The sequence below is a fragment of the Asparagus officinalis genome, chromosome 7 (assembly GCF_001876935.1).
Source record: "Asparagus officinalis chromosome 7, Aspof.V1, whole genome shotgun sequence".
NCBI lineage: Eukaryota > Viridiplantae > Streptophyta > Magnoliopsida > Asparagales > Asparagaceae > Asparagus > Asparagus officinalis.
In genome coordinates this window covers 53236408-53253028 of record NC_033800.1, presented here as the reverse complement: position 1 = coordinate 53253028, position 16621 = coordinate 53236408, and positions in this window count along the sequence as shown.

Below are 16621 nucleotides of genomic sequence, written 5' to 3'. Positions count from 1 at the left end.
CAGATCAGCGTAATTTTTTTCAGTTGTCACCCATATGGCAAGTTAAAGTAAATGAGAAAATTTTCAAAACCAACTTGTTTAGAAACATAATTATAAAAATCGATCTATTATTATATTAATTACCAAATTCGACCTAGCTGAAACTGGGTCGAATTTGGTGAAAAAAATTACGAATTCCCGTGAAGTTTAAGCGCACGATAATCAAGCTAATAATGGAGTATATAAGTTCACAGGACTTGAAGTCCGTGAACAATTTTTGTCTACACAAAATCGTAACCCTAGGCCAATTTCTCGAGAAATCAAGCGAGAAGGTCCGCCATTGTCTCCCAATCCCGAGCTTCTGATCCATCTTCCTCTCCCTCACCGTCGCCGCGCGAGCGAACGAATCAAATCGGTGGGAGACTAAAAACCTCCGGTCGATCCTCTCGGTGGCCTTCTTAGCTTCGAAGGAGAGGAGCTCGAAGCCGTCGTTGGCGCTCTGCCGCGCGTCCCTCAGCGCCTGACCAGAAGCGACTGATCAGAGGCGACGTGGTGAGCGAACCCGTCGAGGTCGTCGCGGCCGAAGGCTCTGATCAGTTGGATGAGAATCCGTCGGCGATGTTGGGGACGGGGGTAGGGTTTGGGAAACTTCACGGAACTTGAAGTCCCGTGAAGTTGGATGAATTGAGAATTTTTATGGGACTTCAAGTCCCATGAACTTATGTATCCATACTCAATTTGATTATCGATGGCTTAAACTTCACGGGACTTGAAGTCTCGTGAAGTTTCGTAACTTTTTTCATCAAATTCGACTCAATTTCAGCGCGTTGGCTGAAACTGGGTTGAATTTGATAATTAATTTGGAAATAGATCGATTTTTACAATTAAGTTTCTAAACAGGTTGGTGAAAATTTATCCTAAAATAATTGTTGTTGGTCACAATGCTTACGTGAGGCAAGTTTCGGGGATGTGGTATGATTGACAAAGTTTAGGAGGCATTCTGTACAAAACCTCTAAACTTCTTATAAAATTTGCCCAAAGTGTACTAAATCCTTGCTGTATATCATTCGTAAACAAAACCTCTTCAATTCCAAACTTGTTTCCCAATCAAATCCCATATTCCCCTCCAAAAACTCCTTTTTTAAAACTCGGCCATGAGGAGGAGCACTCCCTCTCTAATCAAATATCTCCCACGGCTCAAGCTACCACTCTCTCCATGCCTTAAACGCAAAAATGGTCAAGATCCCCAATGCGTCCCTGGCAAAGAAATCGGACTGGCTTATACCGGTCGCCGGTGAGCGCGACAAGCGAGTCAAGGCCGACCTGCGACGAGCTGGACCACGTATTCAAACCGTCTACGATCTCCTCCGCAAGAACCGAGGCTCGTCGGAGCTCTTCCCTCACCTATATCCTATGAAAAAGCTCTTGAGATAGCCGCAGCGAAACAGTTTGTTGAAGGGAATGTACATATTATACAATGAGTAAACATGGTACTTATGTCCTGCTTCTTTTCATAGTTTTGAATAGTAGATAATGTTGCCGATGTGACACACATTTGAGAATGAGATTGAAAAGTCAACCTTCCTCCACGTCCTATCTATGTAATGTGCCCTCCCTAAATTGCGGGGAGAACGACATTGAGGAGGAGGAGGAGGCTTGGTTCCCTCCACCTTATTATCCCTACCCCTTTCTTATCTAAGCTGCATTAAGTCCAGTATCTCTGGAACTCTCAATCGATGAAGCAGATATACACTTCTCATACCGTCTCCTCATCCTCTTCATCAGGGATCTCCATTGTCATCTACAGCCTCCCCTCCACAGCCTCCACCCCCTCCATGACCTCGGCCTGCCCGAGACCGAAAACCTGGCAGTCGTTACTTTCAATCCTATGTTACTCAATGTCACTATATATGGTCCATGTCCCCTTCCGTTTTAGGTGGAACAAAGTTGCGTCATTCAAGCCCTAGAACAGAAAGAGTGCCATGGTACAATGTCTGTGGAATTGAACGCACTCCTTCGGAACAACACATGGGAACTTGTTCCAAAGACTACTCAAAATCTATTGGGTTGTAAATGGTAGTTCGAGTCAAGAGACCCCCGGATGGTTCAATTCAAAAGTTCAAAACTCAGGCTTGTGGCAAAAGGAGTTTCATCAATGCCCCCGGCATTGATTACATGCACAGAGATTTTCAGTCCGGCTATAAATGGTGACTCCATCTTGCGGGGCGTGTTAGAGCATCTCCAATCACAAAACCCAAAATGATGTAGTTTTTATATCAAGTTGGTGTAGTTTTTACACCAAATCACTATTCCATCTCCAACCCATTACACCAAATTTTACACCGAAAAAAAGCAAAAAAAAAAAAAAAAAACTGCGCTATCGCTACAGTGTTGCGCCATTTCTGGCGCAACACTGTAGCACCCCGCTAATTTAGCGGGGTGTTTGGCGCTCCATTGGAGCGCCAAAACACTCCAAAATGGAGTTTTGGCGCTCCATTGGAGTTGCTCTTAGCTCCATGAATGTGACGACCAACTCAACAGGCTTCTCCACGAGTATTGGGTCGACAAACAGCACAGCAAACAACTCCTAATTAATTTGAATTTCTGTTGTAATCTTCATAGCCTTCTACGTGTATATGACATATAGATGAACGACAATCGAAAAACATGTTAGCCTCATACTCACTTCTCTCTATTGCCTCTGTTATCCTAGGACAAGCTTATACATCAATAATATTAAGGAATTACAACCAGATCAGACGACACGACACGAGACCGGACGACACGAGACGAGACAAGTCCAGACGAGATGACACCCCTTCTGTCAACACGAAAGGCGGTCTTAGTCGACACGTCCTACGGAGTCAGTCGACATGATCTGACGACACCAAACGAGACGAGACGAGACAAGACGAGACAAGTCGACACCCTTTAAGTCAACACCCTTTGAGTCGACACAAAAGGCGGTCTCAGTCGACACGTCCTGTTGTGTCAGACGACATTTCCATGTGATTATTTCCTTTTGTATGATATTTCGTTAATATCTCGACAGCTCACTTACCCCTTTTAGTTCTAACAATTACATAACTATATGATTTTCTTGTAATCCTATAAATATCTCCTAATATCAATGAAAAAGGCTATGCCATAATTCAGCAATTTTAATATTTTAACATGGTATCAGAGCCATTCTAGACCTTCTGTTCTAAACCTCCTCCCACCACTCTTTTGCAAACCCTAGCTGCAGTCTTCACTATGACGATTGATTCTCAGATCACTGTCATCCCCAACCCAGAAAATCCAACCCAAAACCTTCAACTCATCAACACTTCTTGATTCTCAGATCACTGTCATCCCCAACCCAGAAAATCCAACCCAAAACCTTCAACTCATCAACACTTCCCATCAATCCATCCATAAATTGACCTCCACCCAACTCATCAACACTTCCCATCAATCCATCCATAAATTGACCTCCACAAATTATATTGCTTGGAAACTTCAGATTGAGGCCATACTCATCGGCTATGACCTCTACAAATACATAGATGGATCTCATCCATGTCCTCCTCGCACCATCACCACCAACAACTTTGAAGCTCCCAACCCAGATTTTTTGCATTTGACTCGACAAGACAAACTGATGTTTGGCATCCTTGTGGGTTCCATTTCCCCCTCTCTCATCCCTCTCATCCAACAGGTGACCATCTCCCGCAAAGCATGGCAAACTCTCGCCAACACCTATGTTCGCCCGACACGTGGTCACATCAAGCAAATCAAGGACCAGATCAAGCGAGCCATGAAGGGATCACAATCCGTTTCGGATTACATGCAATATGTCAAGTGTTGAACTAATCGCTACACTCGACAAACCAATGGATCATGAGGACATCATTGAGAAAACCTTAGAAGGTCTCGATGATGACTATCGCCAAATCGCTAATATAGTGGAAGGTAGGGAGGACCCCATCTCGTTTGACGAGCTTCATGAGAAACTCATCAACAAGGAACTCGCACTTCAGCAGTCGCAATCCATCTCAACCTCGCACCCCGCTACGGTTAACGTTGCGTCGACCAGGTACAATAGTTCAAACCGTTCCTCATCCAACAAGGCGCAATCTTCACACCCCGCTCCAAGACGATAGCCGTCTTAGTTTTCGCAAGCCGCGTCTCGCCAGCAAAGGTCGTATCTCGGCAAGTGTCAAGGTTGCCGACAACAAGGCCACACCATCGCTGAGTGTCCTCTCTTTCAGCTGGTGTCCACCTCCTTGCAAGGCGTCCCTCACACCTCGCACACTGGATCTCAGTGGCAACCAAAGGCGCATGTTGTCACAGCATCAGATGTCAAAACCCCAATATGGCTTCTCGACAGTGGGGCATCCCACCATGTCACAACCGATCTCGGCACAGATGTCAAAACCCCAATATGGCTTCTCGACAGTGGGGCATCCCACCATGTCACAACCGATCTCGGCAACCTCTCCCTTCATACTCCATACGATGGGTCTGACGACATTATCATCGGTGATGTTACTAGGTTACATATTTCCAAAATTGGCTCCTCTTCTCTTACAGCACCCTCCCATACATTTAAATTACATGATGTTTTATTTGTTCCTAACATGAAAAGAAGTCTTATTTCCATATCTCAATTTTGCAAATCAAATAATACGTCTATTGAGTTCTTACCATCTTATTTTTGTGTGAAGCATCTACAGTCAGGGGAAACACTGCTAGAAGGACAACCTAAAGATGTGTGTATGAATTGCCGACCTCGCAATTCACACATCATCCTTCGGCCCACTCCAGTGTCAAAGTGTCTTCTAGTGACCGGCATCATTGTCTTGGTCACCCATCCGAGTCAATCCAACGTCATATCATCTCTAAATTCGGTCTAGCTTTAGATTCATTTAATTCAAATCAATCTTATTGTAATGACTGCATTTGCAATAAAAGTCATAAACTACCTTTCTCTTAATCATCAATTGTGTTTACTTCTCCTCTGCAAACTATTTATTCTGATGTGTGGACTTCGTCTATTTATTCTGTCGATGGTTATAAATACTACGATATTTTCGTAGATCACTTCACTCACTACATATGGCTTTACCCTCTCAAACGTAAATATGATGTCGCCACTATTTTTCCTCGTTTCAAAGCCCTTGTTGAAAATTACTTCAAAAAGAAAATAGTAACCTTCTACTCAGATAATGGGGGGTAATACATGGGTCTCGCCAAATCCACTGGACTGGCGACATATCTATCCACAAATGGCATCTCGCATCTCACCTCGCCACCTCACACTCCAGAACATAATGGTTTTTCGGAACAAAGACATCGTCATATTATTAAAACAAGTATTTCCCTTCTCTCTAAAATTGTTTTACCTCTCTCCTTCTGGTCATATATGCCTTCTCCACTACAGTCTACCTCATAAATCGTCTCCCTACACCCACTCTTCATATGACATCTCCCTTTCATAAATTCTTTAAGTCGCACCAAACTACTCCAAACTTTGAGCTTTTGGTTGTCTGTGTTATCCTTGGCTTCGTCCATACTCACCTCACAAACTTGCCAGTCGCTCCACGCCTTGTGTCTTCCTTGGCTACTCTCTTACACAGAGTGTTTATATATGTCTTGATCCACAAACTCAAAAGATTTTCATCTCGCGTCATGTTCGATTTGTTGAGTCTGAGTTTCCCATGTCTAAACTCAATCCACATCTCGCTCGCCCCGATGAGTCGATATACGATGGGATCTCACATCATGTCAGTCTCCCGACTTCATACACATCATCCGAAGCATGTTCCAGTGACTCCCTGCTCGTCGACTCCAACACACAAACGAATATGGTAGAACACCAAACATTGCCTCTCGCCCTCCCTCTCCCTCTTCCCAACACACCTCCCACCTTGCCTACTCACACAAACACCTTGCCTCCACAACTACCCTTGCCAGCCATTCCACTGGCCTTACCCCCACCTACCCAAGTCTCAGACAACTCATTACTATCGCTTTTGACCCACACCTCGCCTATCATCACTCGTTCCCAAAACAACATTCACAAACCTATCAACAAACTTAGCCTCTCTGCTCAACTCGCCACAAATATTGAACCCATATGTGTAACTCATGCTATCAAAGATAGTAGATGGAGACAGGCGATGTCCGAGGAGTTGATGCCTTGGTTTGTAATGGCACCTGAGAATTGATACCTCCTAATGGTGTGCAAAATATTATGGGGTGTAAATGGATTTTTTGACTTAAGCGCTTACCTAATGGCTCTATAGACAGGTACAAAGCTCGCTTAGTAGCAAAGGGGTTTCACCAAAGACCAGGAGTGGACTATCATGAGACGTTTAGTCCGGTTGTAAAGCCGACCATAGTTCGTCTCGTCTTATCGCTTGCCGTCAGCCGAGGTTGGGATCTTCGTCAACTCGATGTCAACAATGCATTTCTACAAGGCACCCTTACTGAAGATGTCTTCATGGCCCAACCTCAAGGTTTTGTTGATGTCGACAACCCACATCATGTCTGCAGATTGCGGAAGGTGATCTACAGTCTCAAACAAGCTCCTCGAGCCTGGTACAATAAGCTTGACAGTTCCTTCTTGCATCTCGCTTCTCGAACTCAGTTGCCGACACCTCCTTGTTCATTCTTAATGACAATGGCATAACAATCATGTTACTTGTCTACGTTGATGACATCATCATCACATGTAACAATGCAGCATCAGTTCAGGACTTCATCTCAATGCTCGCACGTCGCTTCTCGCTCAAAGACCTCGGACCACTTGAATATTTCCTTGGAGTTGAAGTTGTTTCTCACCCTCAAGGTCTTCTCCTCTCATAGCGAAGATACATTGCAGATTTGCTGGCTCGAACAAAGATGACTGATGCTCGCACATTCTTAACTCCACTTGCCACCTCGCCCGTCCTTACACTTCAGTCGAGTACAACCCTTACTGACCCAACTGAGTTCCAAGCTATAGTTGGAAGTCTTCAGTATCTCTCCCCAAGTCGTCCGGATGTTACCTATGCAGTCAACAAACTTTCACAATACATGCATCGTCCGACTACAGATCATTGGAACGCCACCAAATGACTTCTCAGATATCTGTGTAGCACCATTGATTACGGCATCATGTTACATCGTCAATCAATTCTCGCTCTTCATGCTTACTTAGATGCTGATTGGGCAAGTAACAAAGACGACTTCACATCCACCAGTGCCTACATTGTATATCTTGGTTGAAACTCGATATCTTGGAGTTCGAAGAAACAACGAATAGTGGCTCGCTCCTCGACGGAAGCCGAGTACCGGTCGGTCGCTTCGATAGCTGCCGAGTTGAGATGCATCACGTCACTTCTCGGCAAACTTGGGCTCACATCATCACAACAGCCGGTAATCTACTGTGATAATGTGGGTGCAACAAATCTCTGCCAATCTAGTCTTCCATTCTCGAATGCAACATGTTGCTCTCGACTTTCACTTCATTTGACAACAAGTCCAAGAAGGCATCTTAAGAGTTACTCATGTCTCTTCCATGGACCAACTAGTTGATGCACTCACCAAACCACTACCCCGCACGTGTTTTCATAACTTGCTGATCAAGATTGGTCTCTCCTCAAGGAGTTCCAACTTGCGGGGGCATATTAAGGAATTGCAACTAGACGAGACCAGACGACATGAGACGAGACGAGTCCGGCGATACAGCACCCCTTGTATCGACACGAAAGGCGGTCTTAGTCGACACGTCCTACGGAGTTAGTCGACACGATCTGACGACACCAAACGAGACGAGACGAGTCGAGTCGAGTCGACACCCTTTAAATCGACACTCTTTGAGTCAACACCCTTTGAGTTGACACGAAAAGCGGTCTCAGTCGACACGTTCTGCGGTGTCAGTCGACATTGCCCTGTGATTCTCTCCTTTTGTATGATATTCTGTTAATATCTTGACAGCTCACTTACCCCCTTTTAGTTCCAACAATTATGTAACTAATTAGGTAGTTTTAGATTTTATGTAACTAATTGATTCTCTTGTAATCCTATACATATCTCCTAATATCAATGAAAAAGGGTATGCCATTATTCAGCAATTTCAATATTTTAACAAATAATGCAAGGGATTGATGAGCACTTGAAGAATGAGATGAGGGTGAACATTGTGAGGATGTTTGCATGCACATCTTGAGGCTCCTTGGACGATGTACTTGCCTTTTGTGCCGTGGTGTTCCTTCTGGCTCTTGTTGTGATGCAGACTCATTTCACTATTTGGCCTCTTGCTGACAAGTAATGTTTGATCTTTTTTTTGTTGTTAATTTGTTGGTGTGATCACCGGAGCGTGTTCATTGAGCGATGCATTGAAAGGCTGTTGGTTTTTTATGAAATGTGTGTTTTAATTAACTATTTGGAGTTGGAGTTTTATGCCTAGTTGCTTGGTTGGAGGTAATTGTTCTCTTTCATTGTAGTAATTTTTGCTTCGCTCCAATCTGCTACATCAAAAAGAAGAGAAAAAGGTTGCATCTCCAAAGTATAATGTTCAGTTTTCACAGAATTAAGCATCTAGGCTCTAGCTATCTGATATTATGTATCTTCAGGGTTCACGTGGTTTGATTAGGACATAAAACAAGACGCCAGGACTCATCTTGGTCAAAAACCATTCACCTCATACACAGATAAAGGCATTTTGAAAGATTAGGAATATAATTAAACTGAATGTTGAGTCCCCTTACCTCAGTCTGCTTTAATTTTTTCAAGATATATCTCATGTCACTTAAGACATATAGTAAAGGGATCTTGTTTGGAATGTAGCGTCACATGTTGTTCGGACAAAAGGCATTAATATCGGGTATTAGGCCTAAACCTTAATATAGTCATTTATGCTGAAAGACCTTATTCTGACACTAACAAGAATGATATTTATGATCGAAATATGACCATACTTGAAAGGAGTAAGCTCTAATCTTTCTCAAATGCGCCTTAATCCAAACTTGAAAAACCCCACAAAGACTATCAAAACCCTCCCTCATATAAAGAAATTTTTTTATTCAAATAAGATCCAAGAGAGTAAAATAGTCAAAAGAATTTTCACTCAGAGGGTTTATCTCTAAAAATAAAACAAGAGAAATAGTAAATTCAAAACAACTGTTACAGTTTCCATCCGTAACTGAGCCTTTATATAACAGTTGTAGAGCTTATAAACATCAAGAATTCCAAGCTTTTAATCTACAATTAGGATTGTTTCTAAGTTGGGACTCATTCATGTTATGCTATTTTTAAGGGTCAAGGAATATTTTGAGATTCTCTATATTGTTGCTATCTCCCTCTAACTAAATAAACGAACCCTCTCTCAAAATATATATTCCTTTTTTCATACATTATCATCACAAAAAATAAATCTAAGTTTATTTATTTCAACTGGGTCTTCATTGGATTTGCATCAATGTACCCTTTTGTAGTCAAAAATCTCTTCTCCACTGTTTTCTTTCTTTCTTCTTTCTTTTCCTCTGTGATGATATGGTAATGTTTATGATACTTGAGATGAGGGTGAACATTGTGAGGATGTTTGCATGCACATCTTGAGGCTCCTTGGACGATACTTGCCTCTTGTGTTGTGGTGTTCCTTCTGGCTCTTGTTGTGATACAGACTGTTGGGAGCGAGGAAACGCCCACACCGCTGCGGAAGCTAAATTAATCCTGAGAGAAAACAACCCTAGCTTAAGTTTACGCCAAACTCAAACCAACCACTACAAGCAATAGCGAATAAAACAATAAGTAAATGAGACGAGACAACAAATTTACGTGGTTCAGCAAGCTTACCTACGTCCACGAGAGCCGCACAATTAATTTCTTATTTAACCACAAGAAATTACAAAACTTGCTAATAGAAGATCTCAAACTTGAGATCTCTCTACAGTATCGCTTGTGATTTATTCAACTGAATAAATCACAACTCAATCTTAATTTTCTTGACCGAAAATTGCTCCTCAAAATCTCTGAGAAGATCTGCCGCCACAGAGAGAAAAAATCCTCTCTGTTAAAATCGCACGAGAGAGAGAGAGAGAGAGAGAGAGCTCAGAGGGAATTCGTGAATAGGGTTTCCCTTTTATAGGGAAACCCTAGGTCTTCAGGCGAGCTCCACGCCAGCTTGACTATAGCTAGCTTCCACCACGCAAGCGACAGGCGAGCTCCACATCGGACGAGCTCGATATCCTCTACGCCCGCAGTCTAGAAGGCGAGCTCCCTCCCCGCCTCTTTACGCGCAGGTGAGCTTCCTCGCCCTCGCCTCGCCAGCAAGCGAGCTTCCTCACCGTCGATCTTCAGGCGAGCTCCTCCTTCGAATCAAGGTTAGTTCTCTTCAATTCTCCACATCATTCATCATTTGATAAACATTAAATTTTGGACGAACACCAGAAGAACACCGCGAACGCCAACTAGGCCAAAACTAGGCAAAACCAGCTGCACTATTATACCATGGTTGCCTACGTACCATCTGACCGGGATCAAGCTAATCGTAATTCTGCATATTGCCCTCTTGGGCAGGTCAACACAGGCTAATATTAAGCAAGTCCAAGCAATGCTGAAACTTGCTACCTATCACCATCTTTGTAAACATGTTTGTTGGGTTCTTAGTTGTGTGCACCTTCATGAGAGAAATACTATCTTCCTCTATGACATCCCGCACAAAATGATACCTGACGTCGATATGCTTGGTTTGATCATGATGAACTTAATTCTTAGCCAAATGAATTGCACTCTGACTATCGCACTATAAGTTCACACAATCCCGTTCAATCCCCAAATCATCTAGCAGACCCCACAACCACAGTGCTTCCTCCACTCCCTCTGACATGGCCATGTACTCAGCCTCTGTAGTAGAAAGTATCATTGTAGCTTGTAACATCGATCGCCAACTAACTAGAGCACCATGTATACTCAATATATAACCAGTAGTAGATCGCCGTCTGTCTAGATCGCTCGCATAATCTGAATCTACAAACCCATTAATCTGACATGTATCTCCATCAAAACACAGACACGTTTCAGGGATACCCTTCAAGCACCTCAGGACCCATTTCACCGCTTCCCAATGTGTCTTTCACGGATTCGCCATGAACCTACTGATAACATTGACCGCCTGTGAAATATCTGGAAGTGTACACACCATTGCGTATATCAAACTGCCAACTGCACTAGCATAAGGTACACGCACCATGTGTACCTTCTCTTCCACTGTAGTGGAAGATTGTTTACCTGAGAGTCTAAAGTGCGGAGCAATAGAGTCACCACCAATTTAGCATTTTGCATCCTAAACTTTGCGATAACTCGCTCAATGTAGCTTTTCTGACTCAAGAATAATTGTCGATTTGCCCGCTCTCTTCTAATCTTCATTCCCAGTATTTTCTTAGCAGCGCTCATGTCCTTCATCTCGAACTCTTTACCAAGTTGAGATTTCAGCCTATCTATCTCCACCTTGCTTCTCGATTACCAAGTTGAGATTTCAGCCTATCTATCTCCACCTTGCTTCTCGAAGCAATAAGCATGTCATCCACATACAAAAGAAGATAGATATATCTCCACCTTGCTTCTCGAAGCAATAAGCATGTCATCCACATACAAAAGAAGATAGATATAATCACCTACACGAAGCTTCATAATATAGACACAACAATCATAATCTCTTCTGGAGAACCCATACTTTAGTATGAAGGAGTCAAATTGCTTGTACCACTGCCGAGGAGATTGTTTCAATCCATAAAGTGATTTCCTCAAGTGACATACCTGATGCTCCTTATCCTCAACCTTGTAACCCTTAGGATAATACATATAGATTTCCTCATCCAAGTCTCTGTGCAAGAAGGTCGTTTTGACATCGAGTTGTTCTAGCTCAAGATCACCATGAGCAACAATACTCAATAGCACCCGAATAGAAGTGTGTTTCACCACCGGAGAAAAGATCTCATTGTAATCCACACCATCTCTTTGTGCAAACCCCTTATCCACTAGCTTAGCCTTGTACCTTGTATCATCGGGTTCGGAAGGATCCTCCTTTTTCTTGTACACTTACTTAAGATCAACAGCTTTTTTCCCTACGGGCAATGTGACCACCTCCCATATTTGGTTCTTCCAGAGAGATTCCATCTTTTCCTCCATCGCAGCCAATCAACTCTCACTATCCATGTTCCGAATAGCTTCTTTGAAGGTGACCGGCTTATCATCCTCCACCGAGAGTGCGTACTCAACCAAATTTACCTGCCCATAGTGCTTCAGAGGCTGATCTGACCCCAGCTTTTGAACCTGCTTGTATGCTCGCCTTGGCCTAGTGAAAGCCAAACTATCTTCGAGTTGTTGTTGTTGTAATACTTGTATGTTTTCTTGCTGAACCTCTTCCTGTTCAAGCTCATCATCTTCATGATCCTCCTCTTGAACATGACTAGAACCTGGTTGGTCTTTAGGTTCTATTTCAATCACTTGGGACTTAAAGTCCCAACAGTCCCAACATCACCGTTCTTGGATGCCTTGGCAATCATGAATTTCTCATCAAAGGTAATATCTCTACTGATCACAAACTTGGAATCTTCTGTTCACCAAAGGCGATAGCCTTTTACGTCCCTTGCATACCCCAAGAATATTACCTTCTTGGTCTTCGCGTTAAGCTTTCTCTTATTGACGTGATAGTAGGCGGTACATCCAAAAATCCTGAGCCTATCATAATCTGCATGCTCCCCTGACCATACCCGATAAGGTACATCACCATCCAATGTCAAATGTGCGGTTCACTATGTAACAAGCTGTAGTAACCGCTTCTGCCCACCATTCTTTGCCCGAACCAGCATGTGATCGCATACTCACTGTTTTCTCCCGCAATGTACGGTTCAATCTCTCTGCGACTCCATTCTGCTGTGGTGTGGACCTGACTGTCCAGTGTCGATCAATATCCTCCTGATCACAGAACTCCTTGAAAACACCCTCTGTATATTCTGTACCATTATCAGATCTCAGTGTCTTCAATTTCTTACTTGTCCTGCTCTCAACCATTGATTTCCACTTCTTGAATGTCTCGAATACTTCATTCTTATGCTTAAGAAAATAAATCCAAGCATACCTAGAATAATTGTCTATGAATGAGACAAAATACATGGAACTACAATTGGAAGTTGTCTGAGTCGGACCCCAAACATCTGTATGCACATAGTATAATATACTTCTGCTCTTGTGTTTGCTTCTCAGAAAATACACTATGTACGCCTTTCGGTACACACAATCCTCGCAAATATTCATACAATGTTTCTTCATGTTCTTCAGCAAACCTTCCTTACCAAGCAGATCTAGACCCTTCTCTGGCATGTGTCCAAGCTGCCTATGCCATAACCGAGTGTGCTCACATGGGTCTCCACCACTTCCATCAGTTTCAACCGCTGTATCTTATGTCACTGTTGTACCCGAAAGAATATATAGATTACCATGACGAATACCCTTCATCACTACTAAGGAACCCCGAACAACTTTCTTTACTCCGTTCTCTGTAACAATCTTGCAACCACCGGAGTCCAATGCACCTACTAAGATAAGATTCTTTCGCAAGTCAGGAACGTGCCTCACGTCCGTTAGGGTTCTGATCGCTCCATCATGCATTTTAATTTTTATATCACCAAGCCCCACCGTTTTACAAGTATGGTTATTTCCTATCAATACGGTTCTACCATCAATGCTTCTATAGATAGTAAATCACTTCCTATTTGGGAACATATGGTAAGAGAAATCCGAATCAAGAATCCACTTACCGAAGATATCTTCACCACCCGTAACAGCGTAGCATTCTTTTCTTTTCCTGCCAACTCCTTGTGCAATTTTTGCAAAATCAGCGAATTTTTCATCTGCATCCTCAAATAGGAAAAATCATTATTCCCATTGAATTTCTCGATCTCATACTTTCCAACTTTAATTGTTTTACTTGTAGATGTCATTCTCTGCTTGTACTAATAAATCCGCTTCTCTTAGGAAAATTTAACAAATACCTTGTGTGCATCACACAATACCCGCCTCTCTACGCGCAGGTGAGCTTCCTCGCTCTTGCCTCGCCAGTAGGCGAGCTTCCTCACCGTCGATCTTTAGGCGAGCTCCTCCTTCGAAATCAAGGTTAGTTCTCTCCACAGACTCGTTTCACTATTTGGCCTCTTGTTGACAAGTAATGTTTGATTTTTTTTTGTTAATTTGTTGGTGTGATCACTGGAGCGTGTTCATTGAGCGATGCATTGAAAGGCTATTGGTTTTTTATGAAACTAGTATCGTGTACGTGCGTTGCACATAGGCGCACTTGTTGATCAATTTTTTGGAATTCTTTTGGTTCTATTAGGTTAGAAAGTGAATAGTTGTTAAGATATTATAGTAATTAATAAAGATTTAATATTTATTCAATGAAATGAGACTTAATGCGTAAAGATTAAATGGGTATATTTGTAGGAGGTTATGAATAAGTTATTTTTATCGAAAACAATAACTCTCTGCATAGAAAATTAGCTTACACGTGTTTCTATTATAAAATATAAACTACTTGTAAAGCAAGAAGCTCAAGTACATTTACATTTGGGAGAGGGATGTCATTTTGAAATTATCTTTCTAGAAATTATTAAACCTTCTCTAGTTTATTATTAGCTCTTAGAGTGCCCCAATTTATATTTGATACTTACAATTTATATCTCTAAAATTGTATTTCAAGGGTATTAAGTGCTAGAATATTGAGGAGGATTTAGTGCAACTAAAGATATAGAAGAGGGAATTATGTACAATTTTCCCTATTTGTTATAATAATGCAATTTACAAATGGGTAACCCTTCGTGAATGAGTTCCTTATTGAAGGGGGTTAAGAAGACAGTGGAATAATGAAAAGTTGACGACTTTTCATATTACTGTAATGTTATATTATATATTTATTTATTTAAATTGGTAAATAAATAACTTTTTACTCATATTATATTTGATAGTTGCACATATTTAATAATTCATATAAATATTATATATTAATGTTATATCAATATATATTATAATTATCATACATTAACTATTATACTCAAATAGTAGATTAATAACAGAAAATTAATATTTAATAGCAGAAAATTGATAATACTCTTAAAATTGTAGTAGTAATCCCTTCTATAAGCATCCTCAGGACCTTAATAGCAGAAAATTGATAATACTCTTAAAATTGTAGTAGTAATCCCTTCTATAAGCATCCTCAGGACCAACTAACTATATCATTTAGTAGTAATCCCTTCTATAAGCATCCTCAGGACCAACTAACTATATCATTTTCTAAATTGATCTTCTTGCACTTTTTATTTGTCCTTTATAAACCAATAATATCAATGTATTACCTCAGTGATCATAGAATGAAAATTAACCCTTTACATATATAGAGTGAAAGAAATTACACTTATAATGCATTGTCATGGACAAAGCTTTCTTTATCCTAAGAATAAGCATAATGCATTAAGAGATTCAATCGGACTATACAAACAATTTAGCATATTTACAAACATGCCTAGGAGTTGGAAATACCAATTTACATGCTAAGGCAAAAACATATACGAAGATTGAAGGGGGGAAACCAATTAGTTTATGACTGAAATAGCTACAGATTTTGATAAAATACATGACCACCTTCTTTGTCGCCTTCACCGATTTTTTTCTGCTCTCTAAATTGTTACACTGATGCTTCCATTACCATCTTCTCATTCAATTCGATCGTACTCCACCAGTGATGTTACCATTAACACACTCACACCTCTTGCAGTTTGTAAGTGTTGTAGTTGTGTCTCCTTACTTTTCAATATGAATAAAATTTGATTAAGAGTTAGAATTTTGGTTAGAGAAATTTGATAAGATTCTATAGTAATATATAGTGATTTATGGAAGAGGAATAAAATTTGATTAAGAGTTAGAATTTTGGTTAGAGAAATTTGATAAGATTCTATAGTAATTTATAGTGATTTATGGAAAAGGAATAGTTGTAACGTTTTTTATTATTAGTGTGTAATGTCAAGACTTAGTGGGGGAATGTTATTAGTGGGTGGTTAAATAAAATTTTAATGGTAATAAATAGGGAGGTTATAAAAAGTTAAGTATGTATGTATCTTAATGTATGCATGTATGGATGTGCTAGAGATGCATGCATGTATGTGTTTCGGAGGGTAATTTTGGAAGAAATGTTTTAACATGACAACACACTTTTATAATAGTATTAGATTTGTGTGTTAATTAACTATTTGGAGTTGGAGTTTTATGCCTAGTTGCTTGGTTAGAGGTAATTGTTCACTTTCATTGTAGGAATTTTTGCTTCGCTCCAATCTGCTACATCAAAAAGAAAAGAAAAGGGTTGCATCTCCAAAGTATAATGTTTAGTTTTCACATAATTAAACATCTAGGCTCTAGCTATCTGATATTATGTATCTTCAGGGTTCACGTGGTTTGATTAGGACATAAAATAAGATGTCTGGACTCATCTTGGTCAAAAACCATTCACCTCGTATAGGGCTGTCCAAAAAGCCCGCGGCCCGGGATCGGCCCGGATGCCTGGGTCTGGCCCGGGTTAGGGCCCGGGCCCGGGTTAGTTTTTCAGAAACCGATCGGGGCCTGG